The 21179-nt window shown below is 36.9% G+C and overlaps 1 pseudogene across 1 annotated transcript; it reads right to left on the bottom strand.

Annotated features, from left to right (window-relative positions):
• Positions 1-1008: 1008 nt before the first annotated feature.
• LOC143538330 (phospholipase A2-alpha-like) lies at positions 1009-5167 on the bottom strand (annotated as a pseudogene). The gene is made up of 5 exons (XR_013136234.1): positions 4808-5167; positions 4673-4715; positions 4467-4581; positions 2769-2771; positions 1009-1348 (listed from the first exon to the last, which is right to left on the bottom strand). The product of XR_013136234.1 is annotated as a phospholipase A2-alpha-like (transcript).
• Between the last annotated feature and the right edge of the window lie 16012 nt (positions 5168-21179).

Below are 21179 nucleotides of genomic sequence, written 5' to 3'. Positions count from 1 at the left end.
AATGTGATGGGTTTATAAGTAATATATACTAGATCTAGTTAATCTGACTTATAATAGTTTTTTCTGTCTTTTAGATTAGATAGAGATTGTGGTTTGTAATTAATGTGCAGTAAGTGTTATTAACTTGTTGCTATAATAATTGGGTTGAAATACAAATTTAAACTGGGGAAACAGATTAAAAGAGGGAAACAAATACGCAGACCCTTGAATTAGTGTATTTTTTATTGTTATAAAAAATCTTTTAAGAAATGATACAATCAAATTGGGTTATGAATAAACATGAGAATTTGGGTTAAAGTAAAAATAAAAAATTAATTAACTAAAAATATGTTGATTTTAAGTTGTCATTAATTAGTGATAGTTACAAAAAAATGATCACTTTAATTACTAAAACACCCTTCTAGTTAAATAATCAGAAAATAAAAAGAAATTAATTATATAATTTGTTAGAATTTTTTCTTGCATATCTCGTACTAAAATCATTCCCCGCATGAACTTAAGCATATATATATATGTGTGTGTATTAGGATTCAAGATAATAACAGCTCAAAGAAACCTAACACCAATGGTTGTCATATGGGAACTTTGGTTTACGTATAGAGATCAATATGCTAAGTACTGTGTCTTTTTCTTTTAATATTTTTATTTTAAAGCTATTATCTCTGTTTACATTAGTTTCAAGCGAATTTAGCGGGTTGAAGTGCTGCACAAGGCTAATACAGGGGCATGAACGTAATTTATCATTTCTTGTAATAGGGACCTTAAATAGAGTGATGCTTGTAGGGTTTAGGAGGTGAGTCCAAGGGGTTTTCATTGTAATACTCATCAACAAACAAATCATTAATACACGAAACTTTTGGATAGAAGTATTTAGTGTACTTGGTGTTCTCCATTGTTCTTGTTGATTCACCATTGTAACACACAAATCTTTGGATTCCATGCACCGATTCATGAAACAAACAATCGTTCATCATCTACTTAACCACAATATCATATCAAGTTATGTCTAGTACTAGTCTAGCTAAAAATACAAGTTCTAATTGTACTAAATTAATTAATTAATCTTTTCGAAGCATAATAAAGTTTTGTTGGATATATAACAGTATATCAAACAATCTTAACACCATGTTACATCATACTGATTTGACAGTAAGTTTTGCAGCGAGTATTAATTAGGGCTTAGGAATATATTTGCCTGCAAGAAGTGCAGCATTCATAACAGTGTTAATGGTGTGTGTAACATCATTCACGTTACATGTATTGCCTTTAAATGTCTTGCTCCCTGCTTTCTTGAACCTTTGTACACAATCCAACAAACCCTTGTTGCAAACCTCGCTTAAATAGTTTTCTACAAAACAAATGTAACAATATGAGTATGGATCAAGTAGAATGGTACTCATCAAAAGAGCCGTGTAAATGGCATACAGATGATCCGTCGGAACCGAGCTTATTTCACCTATGGCTGAAAAGCCGTCAGAAAGCATCATCAAAAAATCACCGATGGATTTCTTCAAAATATATATTAACTTAGATATGCCATTGGTGAACTATTAGTGCTACGATGGTCTACTAAATATCGGTGATACGTAAATTTTAAGCGACCAATTAATGTCACTAAAAGACTTTTTCAGTGGTTTTATTGTTGATAGTTTGTATGGCAATGGTTATAGACGGATTATTTTTGATATTTTTAGGTGGGTTTTTCTATATAAACCACACCACACATCGTTATCTATGCAAAAAAAAAAAAAAAAAAAAGGTGGGTTTATATTCATTTTCATTCCTCGTCCGAACAAAATGTTGGTTTAAATATATTAGTTTTGTTATCAATAACCGATTTTTTTTTTCTTTTCAAAATCCTCTTTCCCACGGTAAGGGTTGCGCAATTCTGGCAGCGGGTTTTAAGGGTGGTTGTGGCCATGGATGCGACCTCCTTGCTGCTAGCTTTGCCATACCAATGGGCACTACACCCATAGCACCCAATTTGCCCCTTTTGCACAATAGACTAAGGGGGTGTTTGGGATTCTTATTTTTACCTCTTTATGATTTATAGTAATAAGCTTGTAACTTATCAACTTATCATCTCACATAATAATTAATTCTAACACATTTTTTTAAATTTTTAAAGAAGTTAAAAATGAAGAATCCCAAACACCTTTCATTCAACTTGCAACATCAATGATAACTCAAAAGGATTGATACATTGATTTCGGTGCACCCTGATTAACAACCTTTTGCGAGACTTTGAAAAGACATTTTTTGTAACACTAATGGTGGTGTGCCATGTCATTTCATCAAAATCCATCACATGTGATGGAATTTAGTAGATGTGATGGTGTGGTGTGATAAGGTTTTTGATTTTGGGTATTATTGATTTTGAGGGGTTAGTCAAGGTATTTGTGTGGTGAAATGGTCCAATTTCTTGAAATCCTTCCCCCTCACCGCGTGATGGCCATGACGCACAAACCCTCATCACGCTAGATGGGGCACCGGCGTCGGTGTGCTTGAGGCCATCTAGCTAGATGGAGGGCCACCACGCTCCACCCCATCCCCTAATATCTTACATGTATCTTGTATTGGACCTGCTTCACTTCCCATTAAAATATGTTCTTGTGGTTCCTAACCTTTCAAGTAAGTTAACTATGGTATACGATTTATGTTTTGTTTTCTCACCATTTTTACCATATTCAGGATCCAATAACGGGAAAATTTTGGAAAAAAGAAGACGTGATTAGTACTACGATTTTTCAAGCAACTGTTGCCTCTACCATCTCAAAGATTCAGGCATATTTCAAGACTTATCACAAAGATTAAGACATCTATCTTCGACCTATACTATTAAAGTATAAACATTTTTTCCACATGTCCTTTAACTAGGTTATTCACATAAGATGCCGAGTATACAATTTCTATAAATAAATTATCCACTTAATAAACAATTTAGTTTTAAACATTAACTCCTAAGCTAGAGAAAGTTTAAAAATAAATGGTTATAATCACCATTTATTAAGTAATCATGACAATTGATTATCTTCATTGTTATTTTTAAAATTTTGAGACTTTGTTATTTTATTAATTTTGAATTTTGGGAAATTATTTATGAATGTTTGGACCGGATGTTTGGATTGAAATTGTAGTTTAAATCACGAGGTTTGGATTTTATTGTTGCTTTATTAAACGTTTTAATAAAAGTTATAATTGTTATATCTCATTGTTATATTCATATTGGTAGTATTCTTTATGTTGTATATTTATATGTTTTTATAATTTCAATAAAAATAATGTTTATAACACACAACTTATGTTACAACATCTACATGTTTAAGTTTTATAATTTACAACATATATGACTTTAGTAGATAATGAAGTTTTAATAAATATGTCTTTTTTGTTTCATAGTATAAGTTAAAAAATGTTTTAAATTGTCATTTTTCTCTGTCTGTGTTTGTATGTTGGATTCTTTTAATTAAAACAACAATGTGATAACTTATATAATAATGAGATTATCTGATGTTTACAATTTATTAAAATGTATAACACACACATACACACATACATACATACATATATGAAGATTTATATATTTTATCCGTGTGTAACACAGGGTCTAACCTAGTATAAATAGTATGTTAGTGCAAAATGGAAATACCATATACAAATTGTTCGGGAGCCCATTCTTCAGGTAAACTACACACTCAATTTATTTCTACCAAGTTTAAGGTCGCTGACGTACTCATCAAACCTCTTCCGCACCCACATTTGGAATCATTCCAAACTTTCTTCGCCGCCTATTCGCTTAAGTGGGTGTTAACGATAAAAGGTTGGATAGATCCTTATTAATTTAAATTTCGTTTCTACTGCACACAATCTTTGTTAATATTGTCAATAGTTATTTGTTTTTCATGTTTTGTAATCCTCTTTGTTTGTTTGTATGTATGTATGTATAGCTATGAATACCAGGGTTGAATCATTGAGGCAAATTATATCTTGCTATAGAATGATAAATATTGAGTGTTGTGTATATACTAGGGTTGAAGATAATAAAAGCTCATAAAAAACCCTCCAAATTTCATTACAAAAATGTGTCAGTTACACAAAGTGTGTCCTGGATCTAACACCAATGGTTGGAGTCATGTGACTCATGTGGGAACTTTGGGTTACGTAAAGAGATCGATATGCTGAGTACTCTGTCTTTTTTGTAGTATTTTATATAAAAACTATTCTCTCTCTTTACATAAGTGTCGGTGTATTTTTAGATGAGGACAAGTTGACGTTCATATATCAACCTCCTACACACAATAAATTTGAGTTTGGTGGAGTTTTATATTTTGGTATTTGGTAACTTCTCATTGTCAAATAATGGGATTAAAGTAATAATCCAAAGGCTAAAACATATAGTTTAGTAATAAATTATTCTTTAAAATTATAAAAATGAATGTGATGTTTTGGTCCAAAATAATACTCACTATTGGCTGAAATGCAGGAATCATGTTTCATACAACATGCATCAAGTTCATCACAGTCCGGGGCATCCACCGTATAATATCCCACAATACTTTCCATATCTCAGCAATGGTGGCACTGTCAATAAACATGTATTCATATTTTAAAAAAGAACAAATATTGAATAAATTTTATTTTAAAAGGCATTGGTACTATATATTATATGTACCATTGCAGAAGGAGGATTCACACTTATTGCTGCACACTTTAGACTGAATATTCAAAAAATTTAAAAATTTGCAATATGAATTAGAAATCAAAATATATCTACAATAGAAAACTAGTGTGCTAGATTGAAGCTTACCAAACCAAGTCCTGTGCCTGCACCAAGATCAACTTTAAGGGCAAAAAGGGAAATGGCAGAATAATTGAGGGTAAGAATGGAAATGAAAAGAAGCCATTGAAGAAGCAAATAGAAGTCAAATGTGAAGCATGGTTTTGCCAAAAAGCTCTTACTTATAGGAAGAGGATGGTTGGATGAGATATGGCCTATGGGATCATGGTGGGGTAGAATATATATATAACTCAATAATAATGTTTGGTTTTCTTTTGCGGAGTCTCGCGATATGGTTTTGGATTTGTAGTGAAAAGTGTGTTGTTCTCCTTTACCTAACTGACAGCTTGTATGAGGATGATGGGGAATTTGGCATGGACTTGATTCCATGATTATATAAAGTCGGATAATAAAAGTTTGATAGTTAAATTAACATTGTGGCAAATTATTGGAAATTAATTAATGGTTGTGAGTGGTAAAAATTAAAAGGGGAAATATGTCTCTTGCTGTGAGTACAGTAAAACCTTTATAGATTAATATTTGATAAATTAATTACTTTCATAATTTATATATTTACAAAAGTGGGAGGAATGTGTTTCTAAATGTTGTTACTCCTGCTTAAGTTCTTGTACGTTTTGTTGTGGGTGTTGGTTGTGATACACGTTTATTCACACTTGCACGTGTCCTCCTCTTCTTTTGTCTTCTACATTCTATTAACTTTCATGGTTACACATTTGAAACAAACAGCCCCCATTTTATCGCCCTCGTCTGGCGTCCCATAAAAGTAATCATTTTCTCATCAGATCAGATGAAAACATAAAGCTAACCAAAATTTGCTCTATTATTCTTCTGAGTAACTTTATTGCTGATGCATGTTGTTATTGACATTTGTTTTCCACTGAGAGCAATTTCTATAGTTGTTTGTAATGGTTGGATGCTTTTGTTTTATATTGTCTTTATGTTGCATGCCAACTGCATGATTAAATGCATGTCGTCATTTTGCATCTTCATTGCTTATTTGTTGGTTGTGAGGTGTTTGGTGAATTGTTTCTCTGTTATCTACGGCTGACAATGACTCGGTTTAGGTCGGATTTAGATAATCTCGAACTCATAACCGATTCTATGCTTTTGTTTCTGTCGTCATTTTGTATTTTCATTGCTTATTTGTTGCACGTGAGGTGTTCGGTGAATTGTTTCTGTTATATAGGAATGACATTGACTCGAGTTTGGGTCGAATTTAGACAATCCCGAATTCATAACTGATTACCCCAAAATTTCCTGTTTCGCCAGTTTTAATTTGGTAACACTGAAGACATTCCAATTTCACTTAATCTAGATATAAACTTCTTCCCAGCAATTCCATGGAATGGCTTCGTTGGTGATTTGACACAATTGTCATGTGTTTCACTGATCTTCAAGAATGTTTTAGCCAATAAATATAATTTCATAATATGTTAGATGATAGATGAATATTTGAACTTCTCTAGCTATCCTATGAGCAGTTATGGGTTAATATGACAGGGGTTTCAACCGAAATCACATGAAAATGTTAACATTAAACAAAACTCATCAACCTATGAGGCTATATACTTATGAACCTTTCATACCATAAATGAATATAAATTTTGTTTTCCGGACCACCATTTCTGTTAGAGTCTCTATAAACAGGTCAAAGTATATAAAAACACGTTCATTTTCTTTGGTTCAGTTTGTGTTAGCTGAATCATATATTAATGGTCATCTCTGTCTTTATAGGTCCTAAATTGGTCATGCTATGGTGGCAACCATTTTCTAGAGACTTCTTAACATTTATATAAAATTTTTGTTTAACGTGTTGCATTAACTGTTTATGTAGCTATGTTTCATGAGCTTATCATTCAAGTTTTGTTTAATGTGTTGCATTCATTGGCGGATCCAGCATACAAACGGGTGGTTCCCCGGAACCACCCGAGTTTCGAAATATAGTGTACAGATATATAGAAGACGCGTAGGAACCACCTTATAAATTAAGAGGGAACCACCTAAAAAAAAATCCTGGATCCGCCACTGGTTGCATTAACCATTTATGTAGCTTCTATTAATTTTTTAACTAGCAATATACTTTATGTATAAAGTCTTCAAAATGTTTGACCTCTTAATAATTTTTTTAAGGATCAACTATAATTGCACTTTCTGGCTGCTGTTGGTTGTCATCGAAGAGTACTTACTGCATTAGTAGGTATGTATTCTCTATTCCTTTTTTGTTTATAAATAGGCGTTGCTTTATGTATAAAGTCTTTAAAATGTTTGACCGCTTAATAATTTTTTAAGAATCAGCTATAATTGCACTTTCTGACTGCTGTTGGTTGTCGTCGAAGAGTATTTACTGCATTAGTAGGTATGTATTCTCTATTCTTTTTTTGTTTATAATTAGGCTTTGCTATTGTAGACTAAATAATTAACTTATGTAAACCACTCCTTTAAAACCCGTCTTACTTTTCTTATTGACAATAAAGTTATTTACTAAACATGTCACAACATAAACGACAACGTTCTAATTGTCAAATACCACCATCGCCCTCCTTCACGAACTGAATTTTAATTACAGGTTCAGGCAAAAAGAAGCCAAAATTTTAAGTTACATATATAGTTTTAGTTTAAGTTATAGTATATTTAGCAAGTGTACTGGACCTGATAGAATTATTAGGACTTTGTAAATAATAGTTTCCTAATCTATTAATAAGTAGAAAGCATTCAGGAACCTTCTAATATCAACTTAATTTTATTATAGGTTCACACGAAAAGAAGCCAAAAATGCATTGAAGAAAACAAAGACAACATATTGGCAATAGAAGCCAATTTTTTTTGGTTAAAACCAGCAAGTAGTTTATTATGTCAACCCATGTAAGTTGGACATTTTGTAAAGAACATGGGGTACTAGGACTTTGTCAAACTCACAAAGGTTAAGCTCTTTTGTAAAAAAATATCAAACTAAATAAAACGAAGTACATGGTAGGACCTATGACGATCTCTTAACTTCTTGGTCAAATATTTATAGACATGATAAATGTTATCTTCAACTCAAAATGATATTCGAAAATTAAACATCTACCTGCATACATCAACTCAACAGCGCCGCAAAGCGGCGGGTTACAAACCTAGTTAATCATAATTTCTTCAATTCAAATTTGAGACTAGGGAAAAAGTGGACTCAAATCGATAAAATAATAAGAATAAGAAAATATTTTCTATGAAATTACAATGTATATATATTAGTTATGACAAAACTATAAATTAATAATAACTAAAAGATTCCAAATTTTAAGATTGTTTAGTAAAAATAAATCTATAGTCACTTGCTTTTGTTAAACTTTAAATATATATTGAGATCATCTTTAAATCTATAGTCACTTTCTTTTTTGTTGAACTCAAATATGAACTAACTTTTTACTTACTAAAAAAATGAATTTGACAAATTCAATTAATTTGTGAATGTACATTGCACTACGAAATTTAAAGGTCATACTCTTTAAATATAATAAATTATTAATTTAGCGATATAATCATATCTCGTTTAATTAATAAAATACATCGATCCCAACACTATTATAGAAAACTAGAAGGGGGTGAATAGTTTTCCTTTTGTTTTAATCTGATTTTAGTTAGCTAATAACTTTGTTAAACTCTTTTCATAACTAATGATAATAAGTATAAATACGTAAAGAGTTAAGTGACATAGATGACACAACCGGATTTATTGATGCTTAAGTGAATGTTAATTAATTCACTCTACGTTCTCTCCCTGATCCTCGATCGAGAGTTTTCTTTACTAGCCGTCTCCTAAATGGTAGGGATCACCATACAATGTTTCACTCTTCAAAGGAAGTGATCACATTCTTCACCAAGAAAACCAAGTATTTAGCTTTGTAATTTTTTCTAGTCTCACTATATCAAGATAGTGAGTCTTCACCAAACAACTAATCAATTCTATATCAAGATAGAGTTCCCAACCCAACTGTAACACCCCGTAACCGCAGCGAAACGTAAACGGGGTGCGACAGACTCGTCTGATATCAACCACATTGCTTATAAAGAAAACACCACTACATTAATTTACATCATGTTACATTGTTCCAAGTTTAGTTCCCGTCTAGGCGTTACACATAAGTTTTACCAACTGTACATTAACATATTTAATACAAAATGATCACTAAGCTTCCACAAAAAAGCACGCATCATCAAACATGTAGCACTTATTCCAGTTTGAGAGTACCTAGAAAGCATGGAAAGAAAACGGGTCAACTACGAATAGTTGGTGAGTTTCACTAATTTAAATAAACATTGACAATTCATTATGATAAATCATATATTAGCGATGTAATTATGCTGAGCCCACAAGTGAAACCTCTGACTATCACACACAACCCCGTGGCATACTCCGCCCACGAACCTGCCCCAAACCGCTATGCCTAACATTACATAGCAAAATAAATATAACACCCAATATAGACATGTGCAACAGGCTGGGAAACATCAGCAAATCCATGCCGGACCACTTGGGTTTGTCAGACCAATAGTACTATCCACACTCTACCGGCTTTCAGTTAATCACTCGTGTTGCGGGGCCTTACAATGTTAGTAACTCAGACAATTACCATCTTAGTACATTTCCGTACGATTCCCGTACAATAAAACATATATAAATACACGCAAATCCATGCGTTCAGTACGTACTTAAACATTTTAGTAACAACATGCTTTCCGCCCCGGGAAAATATTTAAAAACAATTCAGAAAAAAGGGGCTCGTGAAACTCACCTTATCGCAACAAGTAGGTATCACAGTACACCAGCTATTAGCCCGGATCTGTAATACGATCCCTAAGTTCGTTACTATACAATCACTATTAATACAACTTTAACCCAGAAACACTTTTCCGGACTCAGATTGTGATTCGTTTAGAGTTTAACAGTCAAAATTACTATTATTTTGTTTTCCCCGTTTTGCGTGCCTAGCACGGTTATCCGTTTTTACGTTTCAAAAATGAGTTTGGTCACACACGACCCGAAAATAGTGGTTGACTGATATTTTATTTAAAGTTGTGAAATTAGAGCTCGGTTTAGGCGCCACAATTGGCCGCGGAACCCGTTTCCGTCTTTAGCGCACCTGAAACTGTTAAATCGGGTAAAAATTACCCAAATCATCCGAATTATTTTCGGATGATTTATTTTTACTTGTTTAACTTAGTTATATGAAAATAGTCCATTTTTAGGGTTTTTATACACCAGTCAGCTCGCTTATGCGAACTTTACCGGTTTACGCGTTTTAAGCTTTAAAAGTTTGTTTTTATCTTCTTTTTAGCACAAATAATTATCCGTTTAGACTCGGATCTTGAAATTTTGCACAAATCACTTTTTGACAGTGGGGAATTTTATAAAAATATTTCCAGAATTAATTTTTTATATTTAAAATTTATTTATCTATTTTTAAACACCATTTAAACACTAATTATGTCGTAAATACCAAACGATCTTAGAAAAATCCCAAATTTTTCCTGGATGACCCCTGCCATCCACATAGTCCCCTGTAATTTTTCCAGAACCAAAATCTCATTTTACATGCCATTTTCACTAAAACCGAGCTAGAAAACCCTAGAACTCGTTTAACCGAAAAGTCTACTTAGACTTCTCCAACTGACCCCAAATTTTGTGTGTGACTTATACATGTTATAAAAAGCTTATCTGAAAATTTCCAGAATTTTTCATGATATTTAACTATTTTTCACCATTTTTGGCCAAAACCGAGCATTAAATTCACCAAATATTCACTCTTTGTCCAAAAATTACCAAAACTTCACAGAACTCATATTTTCATATATCTAACACCTCTGTAAAATTTCATGACCTAACTCTAAACGAGTCACAATCTGTCCAAAACTTAATCATCACACAAAAACCGAACTACCTTGTGTTTCTAGCTTCAAATCGCAAGGATCTCGCTTTCTAGCCTTTGCTATCAACTAGATACATCACCTACAAGCACAATAACACCACACCAAGCAAGTTACACCCACAATCAAGCCATTTCTTTCATGGTTTCGGTTATGATATAAAAACAAAAATTTAACCGTAAAAATTTCGTTTTTGGTTCGTTTAACTCCTTTCTTGGACCAAGATCCCTTGTATAACCCGTATACATCACTTGATCATGCAAGAATCGGTTTCATCTCGGGTTTTCACCCTTTTTCACTTGAAACTTCATTTTCTTGTAATTAAACTCGAGAAAGGAAGATGAACACGCAATTAACTCGGTTTTTACCTCGTTGTTCTTGCTAAAACTTTGGATTTTTGGATCTTAAAGTGGATGGAATTGATGAAGGTTGAGAGATTTGATGAGAAAAAAGAAAATAAGTGTGGGAAATGAGGACCTTGAGTCCGATCGGATGGGTAAAGGGGTGGGGTGGGACCCACCTCTCCATTCTTGGCCATTCATTCAGATTTCGTAATCTGGATAATGTTTTGGATAATCTGGTTCAGTTCGTTTTTCGGTTAAACGTTTAATTCGGCTTAAAACGAGGCTAAAACGGTCGTTTTTCGGCTCAAAAATGAAATTTATATAAAACCGATTTAAAAACTTCAAAAACTTAAACCATGACTTTCATTAACTTAAATCATCATATTATTAATAATTACGCATCTTTTTCGGCTTGATCGATCATCTCTTGCTCGGTTTGGTATTAAAGGTTTCGTTTAACGTACCGACGTACCGTTAAATCGAAATTTCTTTTCTGTGCTTTAATTCACTTATCCCGAAGCTTTAATACTTCGTAAACATCACTAAATATCATATATCCCGTCTATAATGTAATCCTCGATTCGTTCGGCCTTCAATAACCGTTAATCGGTTAATCGTATTTCCAATACGATTAACTGTATAATCGAGTATGATTCGTACTATGAATCATACGTACTCGTATAAACGCATCATAATTCACATATTCATTATTAAATAACACATAAATAGTATATTCCGGTTAGGGTATACCTGATTCTGCCGAAATCGTTACATTCTCCCCCCGTAAAAGAAATTTCGTCCTCGAAATTTTTACGCGTCGACTACTTCCTTTTGAGGAAATAGATAGGGGTATTTCTTCCGGAATTCGTCCTTTCGTTCCCATGTATATTCTGGGCCTCGTTGCGAATTCCATCTAACTTTGACCAACGAAATCTTATTGTGTCTAATTTGCTTGATTTTCCCGTCTACTATTTCTATGGGTTCCTCTACGAAATTGAGCTTATCACTTATTTGGACACCCTCTAGAGGTAACACCGATGTCTCATCCGCCAGAAATCTTTTCAAGTTCGATACGTGAAACACGTTGTGAACTGCACTCAGTTCATCGGGTAGCTCTAACCGGTATGCTACGGGACCGATTTTTGCAGTAATATTAAATTGTCCAATATATCTCGGGGCTAACTTCCCCGCCTTCCCAAATCTGACTACACCCTTCCAAGGCGATACTTTCAAGTACACTTTATCACCCTTCTCAAACGACAACGGTTTTCTACGGGTATCGGCATAACTCTTCTGCCGATCCCGCGCGGCCTTCAAATTGTTCCTAATTTCAAGGATTTTGCTGGTCGTTTCCTGGACCAGGTCTGATCTAATAACCTGAGTGTCGCCCACTTCTGTCCTGCAGAGTGGTGATCGGCACTTCCGACCATACAATGCTTCGTAAGGCGCTGCCTTTATACTGCTATGGTAACTGTTATTATAGGAAAATTCAACGAGTGGGAGATGTTGATCCCAATTTCCCTTAAAATCCAGTACGCATGCACGAAGCAAATCCTCTAGGGTTTGGATGGTCCTCTCAGACTGACCATCGGTCTGAGGGTGGTAAGCTGTGCTTAGATCAATACGCGTTCCCAGCGCTTCTTGCACCGCTTGCCAAAGATTGGAGGTGAAATGACTATCCCGATCGGAGATGATTGAGATGGGTATCCCATGACGAGACACAATTTCATTTATATAAATCTGCGCGAGCCTCTCAGTGTTATAATTATTTCTAATCGGGATAAAATGTGCCGATTTGGTTAATCGATCCACGATTACCCAAATTGCATAATGTCATCGGGACGTCTTAGGAAGATGTGTCACAAAATCCATCGTGATTTGTTCCCACTTCCATTCGGGAATTTCCGGTTGTTGTAACATCCCCGAGGGTTTCTGGTGCTCCGCCTTAACTCTCGCACAAGTCGTACACTTACCGACATACTTTGCGATATCCTTTTTCATACCCGGCCACCAGTAGAACTCCTTCACATCTTTGTACATCTTATCCGATCCCGGATGTATGGAATATTTCGATCTATGCGCTTCGTCCATGATTAATTCACGAAGGTCATGGAGGGTCGGGATCCAAATCCGATTTTTGAAATAGAGATTTTCGTCCACGCGCTGTTCGAAATTCTTCTCATTGCCGTAAAGTCCCTCCTTCTCCAATTGTTCCTCTTTCAACGCCTCACGTTGAGCGACTCGGATCAGGTCCGAAAGGTTCGACTGGACTATCATCCCCAGTGCTCGCACTCGCAATGGCTTAATTCGATCTTTCCTACTCAAGGCATCGGCTACGACGTTAGCCTTGCCGGGGTGATAACGGATGTCACAGTCATAATCGCTTAACAACTCGACCCATCTTCGTTGCCTCATATTCAGTTCTTTCTGATCGAATATGTGCTGCAAACTTTTATGATCGGTGAAGATGGTGCACTTCGTACCGTAGAGATAATGTCTCCAGATTTTAAGTGCGAAGATAATCGCTCCCAGTTCTAAGTCGTGAGTAGTGTAATTTTTCTCGTGTACTTTTAACTGTCGGGAAGCATAGGCTATAACCTTATTATTCTGCATCAACACGCATCCTAACCCTCTACGCGATGCGTCACAATACGCGACAAAACCATCGTTTCCATCGGGGAGACTTAAAATCGGCGCTTGGCACAATTTTTGCTTTAACGTTTGAAACGCCATCTCCTGTTCTTCTCTCCATTCATACTTTCGATCCTTTTGAGTCAGGAGAGTTAATGGTTGGGCGATGCTGGAAAAGTTCTCTATGAATCGACGATAATATCCAGCTAAGCCTAAGAATTGGCGGATTTCCTTTGGCGTTTTAGGCGCTTGCCAATTCTTAATTGCTTCAATTTTACTCGGATCAACGTGTATTCCTTGATGGTTTACAACGTGACCGAGAAACTGCACTTCCTGTAACCAGAAGTTACACTTGGAGAATTTTGCATACAACTTCTCCTGATCCAGAAGCTCTAAAATATTTCTTAAGTGTTGCTCGTGCTCTTCTTTACTTTTCGAGTAAATCAGAATGTCGTCAATACACACGATGACGAATTTGTCGAGGTAGGGTTTACAGACTCGATTCATGAGGTCCATGAACACTGCCGGCGCATTTGTTAGCCCGAAAGGCATAACTAAGAACTCGTAATGGCCGTAGCGAGTCCGGAATGCGGTTTTTGGGATATCCTCTTCCTGAATTCTAACCTGATGGTATCGCGATCTAAGATCGATTTTTGAGAAATAGCTCGCACCTTGCAGCTAGTCAAACAGGTCATCAATTCGAGGAAGAGGGTACCTATTTTTGATTGTTAACTTGTTCAACTCCCTGTAATCAATGCACATCCTAAGGCTCCCGTCCTTCTTTTTCACGAATAACACAGGTGCACCCCACGGGGAATGACTAGGACTTATAAATCCTTTATCCATTAATTCTTGCAACTGATTGGATAATTCTTGCATCTCGGACGGTGCAAGTCGGTAGGGTGCTTTAGCAACAGGGCCAGCTTGAGGTATTAAAACGATTCTGAATTCGACCTGTCGGGTTGGCGGTAGTCCAGGAAGTTCTTCTGGGAAAACTTGTGGAAATTCGCGTACCACCGGGATATCATCCACCCGTTTCTCCTCAGAATATGTGGCCGTCAAGCTCGCTAGATACGCCACGCATCCCTGGCGTATATATTTTAACACCTTGAGGTGGGATATAAATGGTATCATTGTGCCTGACTTCTCTCCTTGCACTAACACCTCTTCGTCATCCGACACCCGGATCTTGACGATTTTCTTTTCACAGTTTATTTCCACTTTGTTACGTGCTAACCAATCCATTCCCACTATCACGTCAAAACTACCTAATTCTACTGGTAATAAGTCAATCAGGAAGGATTGATCGTTCAGAATAAAAGGGCAATTCCGAACTATCTGATTAACTATCATGGTTTTACCGTTAGCGACTTCTACAGTGTAAGGTTCTATGGTTTCACTAATCGGAAAGTTTGCTATCGATAGGAAATTAACAGAGACAAAACTTCTATCAGCGCCTGTATCAAATAATACAGAAGCGTAATGATCAGAGACGAGGAATGTACCTGTCACTACACTGGGGTCCTGGCGTGCTTCGTTCGCCCCTATCACAAAAGCTCGGCCTCTCGCCGGATTGGACGACGATGCCTGACCCACTGTTTGTCTCCCATTTCCTCCCTGGTTCAGTTTCGGACAGTTCCTTTTGAAGTGATCTGTGCTGCCGCATTCAAAGCAAGCACGGCTGGTGGTCATCATTTGGTTTCCTTGTGGGTATTGTTGTCGGGCTGGTTGGGTCCTAAATGGCTGCGCACTGATAGGTTGCGGTTGTCGGTTCAGATTGTTCAGGTTCCTCCTACAACTCGGTGCGTAGTGCCCATTCCTGCCACACCGGTGGCACACTACCTCCTTGCACACGCCACCATGCTGGTAACCGCACTTCCCACACTTAGGGAACGTCCCTTTCTGCGATTCCTGCCTTCCGCCTGAACTAGTCATGGCGTAGCTCTGGGCAGCGGGCCTAGCACGTTTATTTTGCTGCTTCTCCTGGATCCTATTATCATACGTACTTCGCTTTCCCCCAGCAGACTCTCATGCCACCTTCAGTGACCCACTCCTCACGAAATCGTATGTGACGATACCAGCTTGCGTCACCGCACCCTCAAACGTCTTGTGTCCCCCAGAGTTGACTATACTCCTTATTATTGGAGTTAGTCCCCATATATAACGCTCAACCCTCTTTGACTCTGGGGTGACCAACCATGGTACCAATCGTGACAACTCATTAAATCGGTTTGTATAACCCAAGTGATCTGCCCCCTGCATCTCCAGGTTCCACAATTCGTTTTCTAATTTCTGCAGTTCGTTTTTCGGACAGAAATGTTCTAGTACGAGGGCCTTGAGCTCTGCCCAGGTCATGCGGTTTGTCGCTGCCTGACCGCGAGTTTGCACTATGGTGTTCCACTATGTCAAGGCATGGTCCGTGAACGTGCAGGTAGCATACTTGACAACGTAATCCTCAAGGCAGTTGCTGATGTTCACAACGGCCTCTAATTTCTCAATCCACTTAACCAACCCATTTGGTCACTCCGACCCGCTAAATTCTAGGGGCTTGCACAACATAAAATCTTTGATTGAACACCCCTTTGTTGCAGGAGTCGGTTCAATGCGGTTCGTTTCCACACTAGGTATAGGGCCATTACTGTCTGTAACGACCACCCTAGGCGGTGCGTCATTACTCGGAATCGGGTTATCGTTCGGTGGAGGATTAACATTTTGTTCCCCATCATTATTGGTGGTCGTTTGATTGCTCGCAGGGCCTGGATTGGTCGTATTGTTAATACTGGCGGAGATGCGCGATACTATATCCGGTATCGCCGCCTCTAACTGCCGAGCAATCAGACGACTCACATCCACTTCTGACATTTGAGCTGACCGTTTTGGTGCCATTCTACACAACATTAAGAAAATACATATAATTAATACAATTTCCAATCTCAATACACAACACATATTTCCATTCATTTATAAACATTAGTACATATTACATAAGCATCAGTACACATTTCATAAACATCAGCCCATAGATCAAGTTTTCATACATCGGTCCTACATCGGCATCATTTCGACATAACCCGCTATGGGTCAGTGCTTGAATGATACACCAAAAGTATCTACAATGATATTCCCAAAAAAAGAGACCCCCTATGGGCTGGTGGCTGTACTAAAACTACGCAAGATTCACTCTATGTTAGCATCGCCACTAACTGCTTACACAGAGTATCAAAAAGTGGACCTTGACTACTCCCACCCTAACATGACTAAACATGGTGGTATAACAACCACACCATCACTGCCACCATCACCACTAACACCGCCATCAAACCCCGGATCCGTGTCTCCATCCGGTCAATCATCCACTGGGAGTATGCGTCCTCCCTCCTCAGCTGAGCGATCGCATACTGGCTGTCCAGTATGCAGTCCGCCAAGTGATTCCTCCTCTGGATACCCACCGTCAAGGCGGTGGTGTGCTCATTCATCTGCTCGGTGAGCACTCGGAGCCATGCAGCCTCGGTGGAGGGACGTTCATCCCTCTCCAGCCTAAGGGTACCCCACACGGGTGGAGGCACAGGCTCGGGCTGGGGGCGGGAGGACTCGCCCCTGTGGAAAGTAGGTCTGGGTGGGGTAAAGGTAGGTGGAACATAAGGGGCACTGATCCGCGCCATGAGGCGGGGACCGGGTCTGGGAGGGGTAGGGGTGACCTGTGGTGCGGGTGGGGTGGGGGACCTGGCAACCCTAGTAGGGACGGACAGGCTAGCACTCCTACGGCTAGTCTCACTAGGCTTAGTTCTGGAAGCTAAGCGTAAGCTGCTAGAGTCCCCGGAACTAGTCTCCACCGGGTCCTCCTCCACTGTCAGACTTTGTGATCTCGACATCCTTACCTGTACACAAGTTAGCAAACATATAGTTTCTTCCATAATGTAAATCATAATTAAATTAATATACACACACTTATACAACCATGTCACATAAAAATATTATCATATACTTACACATATGTTGGCCGATTTTACCTATTAATGTTCCCCGTGACTTCCCCTGAATTCCCTCGTGCGGACAAGTCTGTTATTATGTTCCGGACCATAATAACTCACTTGTCCATCCAAGTTCATCCAGATCTCGTCACTATATATTATTAGTTGATATTCAGATCCTATAATACTTGAGCTACTAGTTATATTTTAGGTATCTTTTAAAGACATCCTAATTCTTTTATAACCAATGGCTCTGATACCTAGTTCTGTAACACCCCGTAACCGCAGCGGAAACGTAAACGGGGTGTGACAGACTCGTCTGATATCAATCACATTGCTTATAAAGAAAACACCACTACATTAATTTACTTCATGTTACATTGTTCCAAGTTTAGTTCCCGTCTAGGCGTTACACATAAGTTTTACCAACTGCACATTAACATATTTAATACAAAATGATCACTAAGCTTCCACAAAAAAGCACGCATCATCAAACATGTAGCACTTATTCCAGTTTGGGAGTACCTAGAAAGCATGGAAAGAAAACGGGTCAACTACGAATAGTTGGTGAGTTTTACTAATTTAAATAAACATTGACAATTCATTATGATAAATCATATATTAGCGATGTAATTATGCTGAGCCCACAAGTGAAACCTCTGACTATCACACACAACCCCGTGGCATACTCCGCCCACGAACCTGCCCCAAACCGCTATGCCTAACATTACATAGCAAAATAAATATAACACCCAATATAGACATGTGCAACTGGCTGGGAAACATCAGCAAATCCATGCCGGACCAGTTGGGTTTGTCAGACCAATAGTACTATCCACACTCTAACGGCTTTCAGTTAATCACTCGTGTTGCGGGGCCTTACAATGTTAGTAACTCAAACAATTACCATCTTAGTACATTTCCGTACGATTCCCGTACAATAAAACATATATAAATACACGCAAATCCATGCGTTCAGTATGTACTTAAACATTTTAGTAACAACATGCTTTCCGCCCCGGGAAAATATTTAAAAACAATTCAGGAAAAAGGGGCTCGTGAAACTCACCTTATCGCAACAAGTAGGTATCACACTACCCCAGCTATTAGCCCGGATCTGTAATACGATCCCTAAGTTCGTTACTATACAATCACTATTAATACAACTTTAACCCAGAAAAACTTTTCCGGACTCAGATTGTGATTCGTTTAGAGTTTAACAGTCAAAATTACTATTATTTTGTTTTCCCCGTTTTGCGTGCCTAGCACGGTTATCCGTTTTTACGTTTCAAAAATGAGTTTGGTCACACACGACCCGAAAATAGTGGTTGACTGATATTTTATTTAAAGTTGTGAAATTAGAGCTCGGTTTAGGCGCCCCAATTGGCGGCGGAACCCGTTTCCGTCTTTAGCGCACCGGAAACTATTAAATCAGGTAAAAATTACTCAAATCATCCGAATTATTTTCGGATGATTTATTTTTACTTGTTTAACTTAGTTATATGAAAATAGTCCATTTTTAGGGTTTTTATACACCAGTCAGCTCGCTTATGCGAACTTTACCGGTTTACGCGTTTTAAGCTTTAAAAGTTTGTTTTTATCTTCTTTTTAGCACAAATAATTATCCGATTAGACTCGGATCTTGAAATTTTGCACAAATCACTTTTTGACAGTGGGGAATTTTATAAAAATATTTCCAGAATTAATTTTTTATATTTAAAATTTATTTATCTATTTTTAAACACCATTTAAACACTAATTATGTCGTAAATACCAAACGATCTTAGAAAAATCCCAAATTTTCCTGGATGTCCCTTGCCATCCACATAGTCTCCTGTAATTTTTCCAGAACCAAAATCTCATTTTACATGCCATTTTCACTAAAACGGAGCTAGAAAACCCTAGAACTCGTTTAACCGAAAAGTCTACTTAGACTTCTCCAACTGACCCCAAATTTTGTGTGTGACTTATACATGTTATAAAAAGCTTATCTGAAATTTTCCAGAATTTTTCATGATATTTAACTATTTTTCACCAGTTTTGGCCAAAACCGAGCATTAAATTCACCAAATATTCACTCTTTGTCCAAAAATTACCAAAAATTCACAGAACTCATATTTTCATATATCTAACACCTCTGTAAAATTTCATAACCTAACTCTAAACGAGTCACAATCTGTCCAAAACTTAATCATCACACAAAAACCGAACTACCTTGTGTTTCTAGCTTCAAATCGCAAGGATCTCGCTTTCTAGCCTTTGCTATCAACTAGATACAACACCTACAAGCACAATAACACCACACCAAGCAAGTTACACCCACAATCAAGCCATTTCTTTCATGGTTTCGGTTATGATATAAAAACAAAGATTTAACCGTAAAAATTTCGTTTTTGGTTCGTTTAACTCCTTTCTTGGACCAAGATCCCTTGTATAACCCGTATACATCACTTGATCATGCAAGAATTGGTTTCATCTCGGGTTTTCACCCTTTTTCACTTGAAACTTCATTTTCTTGTAATTAAACTCGAGAAAGGAAGATAAACACGTAATTAACTCGGTTTTTACCTCGTTTTTGTTGCTAAAACTTTGGATTTTTGGATCTTAATGTGGATGGAATTGATGAAGGTTAAGAGATTTGATGAGAAAAAAGAAAATAAGTGTGGGAAATGAGGACCTTGAGTCCGATCGGATGGGTAAAGGGGTGGGGTGGGACCCACCTCTCCATTCTTGGCCATTCATTCAGATTTCCGTAATCTGGATAATGTTTTGAATAATCTGGTTCAGTTCGTTTTTCGGTTAAACGTTTAATTCGGCTTAAAACGAGGCTAAAACGGTCGTTTTTCGGCTCAAAAATGAAATTTATATAAAACCGATTTAAAAACTTCAAAAACTTAAACCATGACTTTCATTAACTTAAATCTTCATATTATTAATAATTACGCATCTTTTTCGGCTTGATCGATCGTCTCTTGCTCGGTTTGATATTAAAGGTTTCGTTTAACGTACCGACGTACCGTTAAATCGAAATTTCTTTTATGTGCTTTAATTCACTTATCCCGAAGCTTTAATACTTCGTAAACATCACTAAATATCATATATCCCGTCTATAATGTAATCCTCGATTCGTTCGGCCTTCAATAACCGTTAATCGGTTAATCGTATTTCCAATACGATTAACTGTATAATCGAGTATGATTCGTACTATGAATCATACATACTCGTATAAACGCATCATAATTCACATATTCATTATTAAATAACACATAAATAGTATATTTCGGTTAGGGTATACCTGATTCTGCCAGAATCGTTACATCAACCCAATAAAAAACCACACTATATCAAAATAATGTGTTCCTCTTTCAAATCAACAACTAATGATGATTCATCACTTGTCAAAATGCTAGAACAATCTCTATGGTTGGCCCCTCAAATACAAGTAGCTTTAATAAGCTCTTCTTTTTTACTTTGCACTTTTAATCTCCTCACTAAATAATTAAAGCTTGTTTCGACTTGAATAAGAAG

The sequence above is a fragment of the Bidens hawaiensis genome, unplaced genomic scaffold (genome assembly GCF_021521415.1).
Source record: "Bidens hawaiensis isolate Kalapana, Puna unplaced genomic scaffold, B.hawaiensis_p1.1 tig00011607_1, whole genome shotgun sequence".
Taxonomy (NCBI): Eukaryota; Viridiplantae; Streptophyta; class Magnoliopsida; order Asterales; family Asteraceae; genus Bidens; species Bidens hawaiensis.
This window is presented reverse-complemented; position numbering and strand designations above follow the sequence as displayed.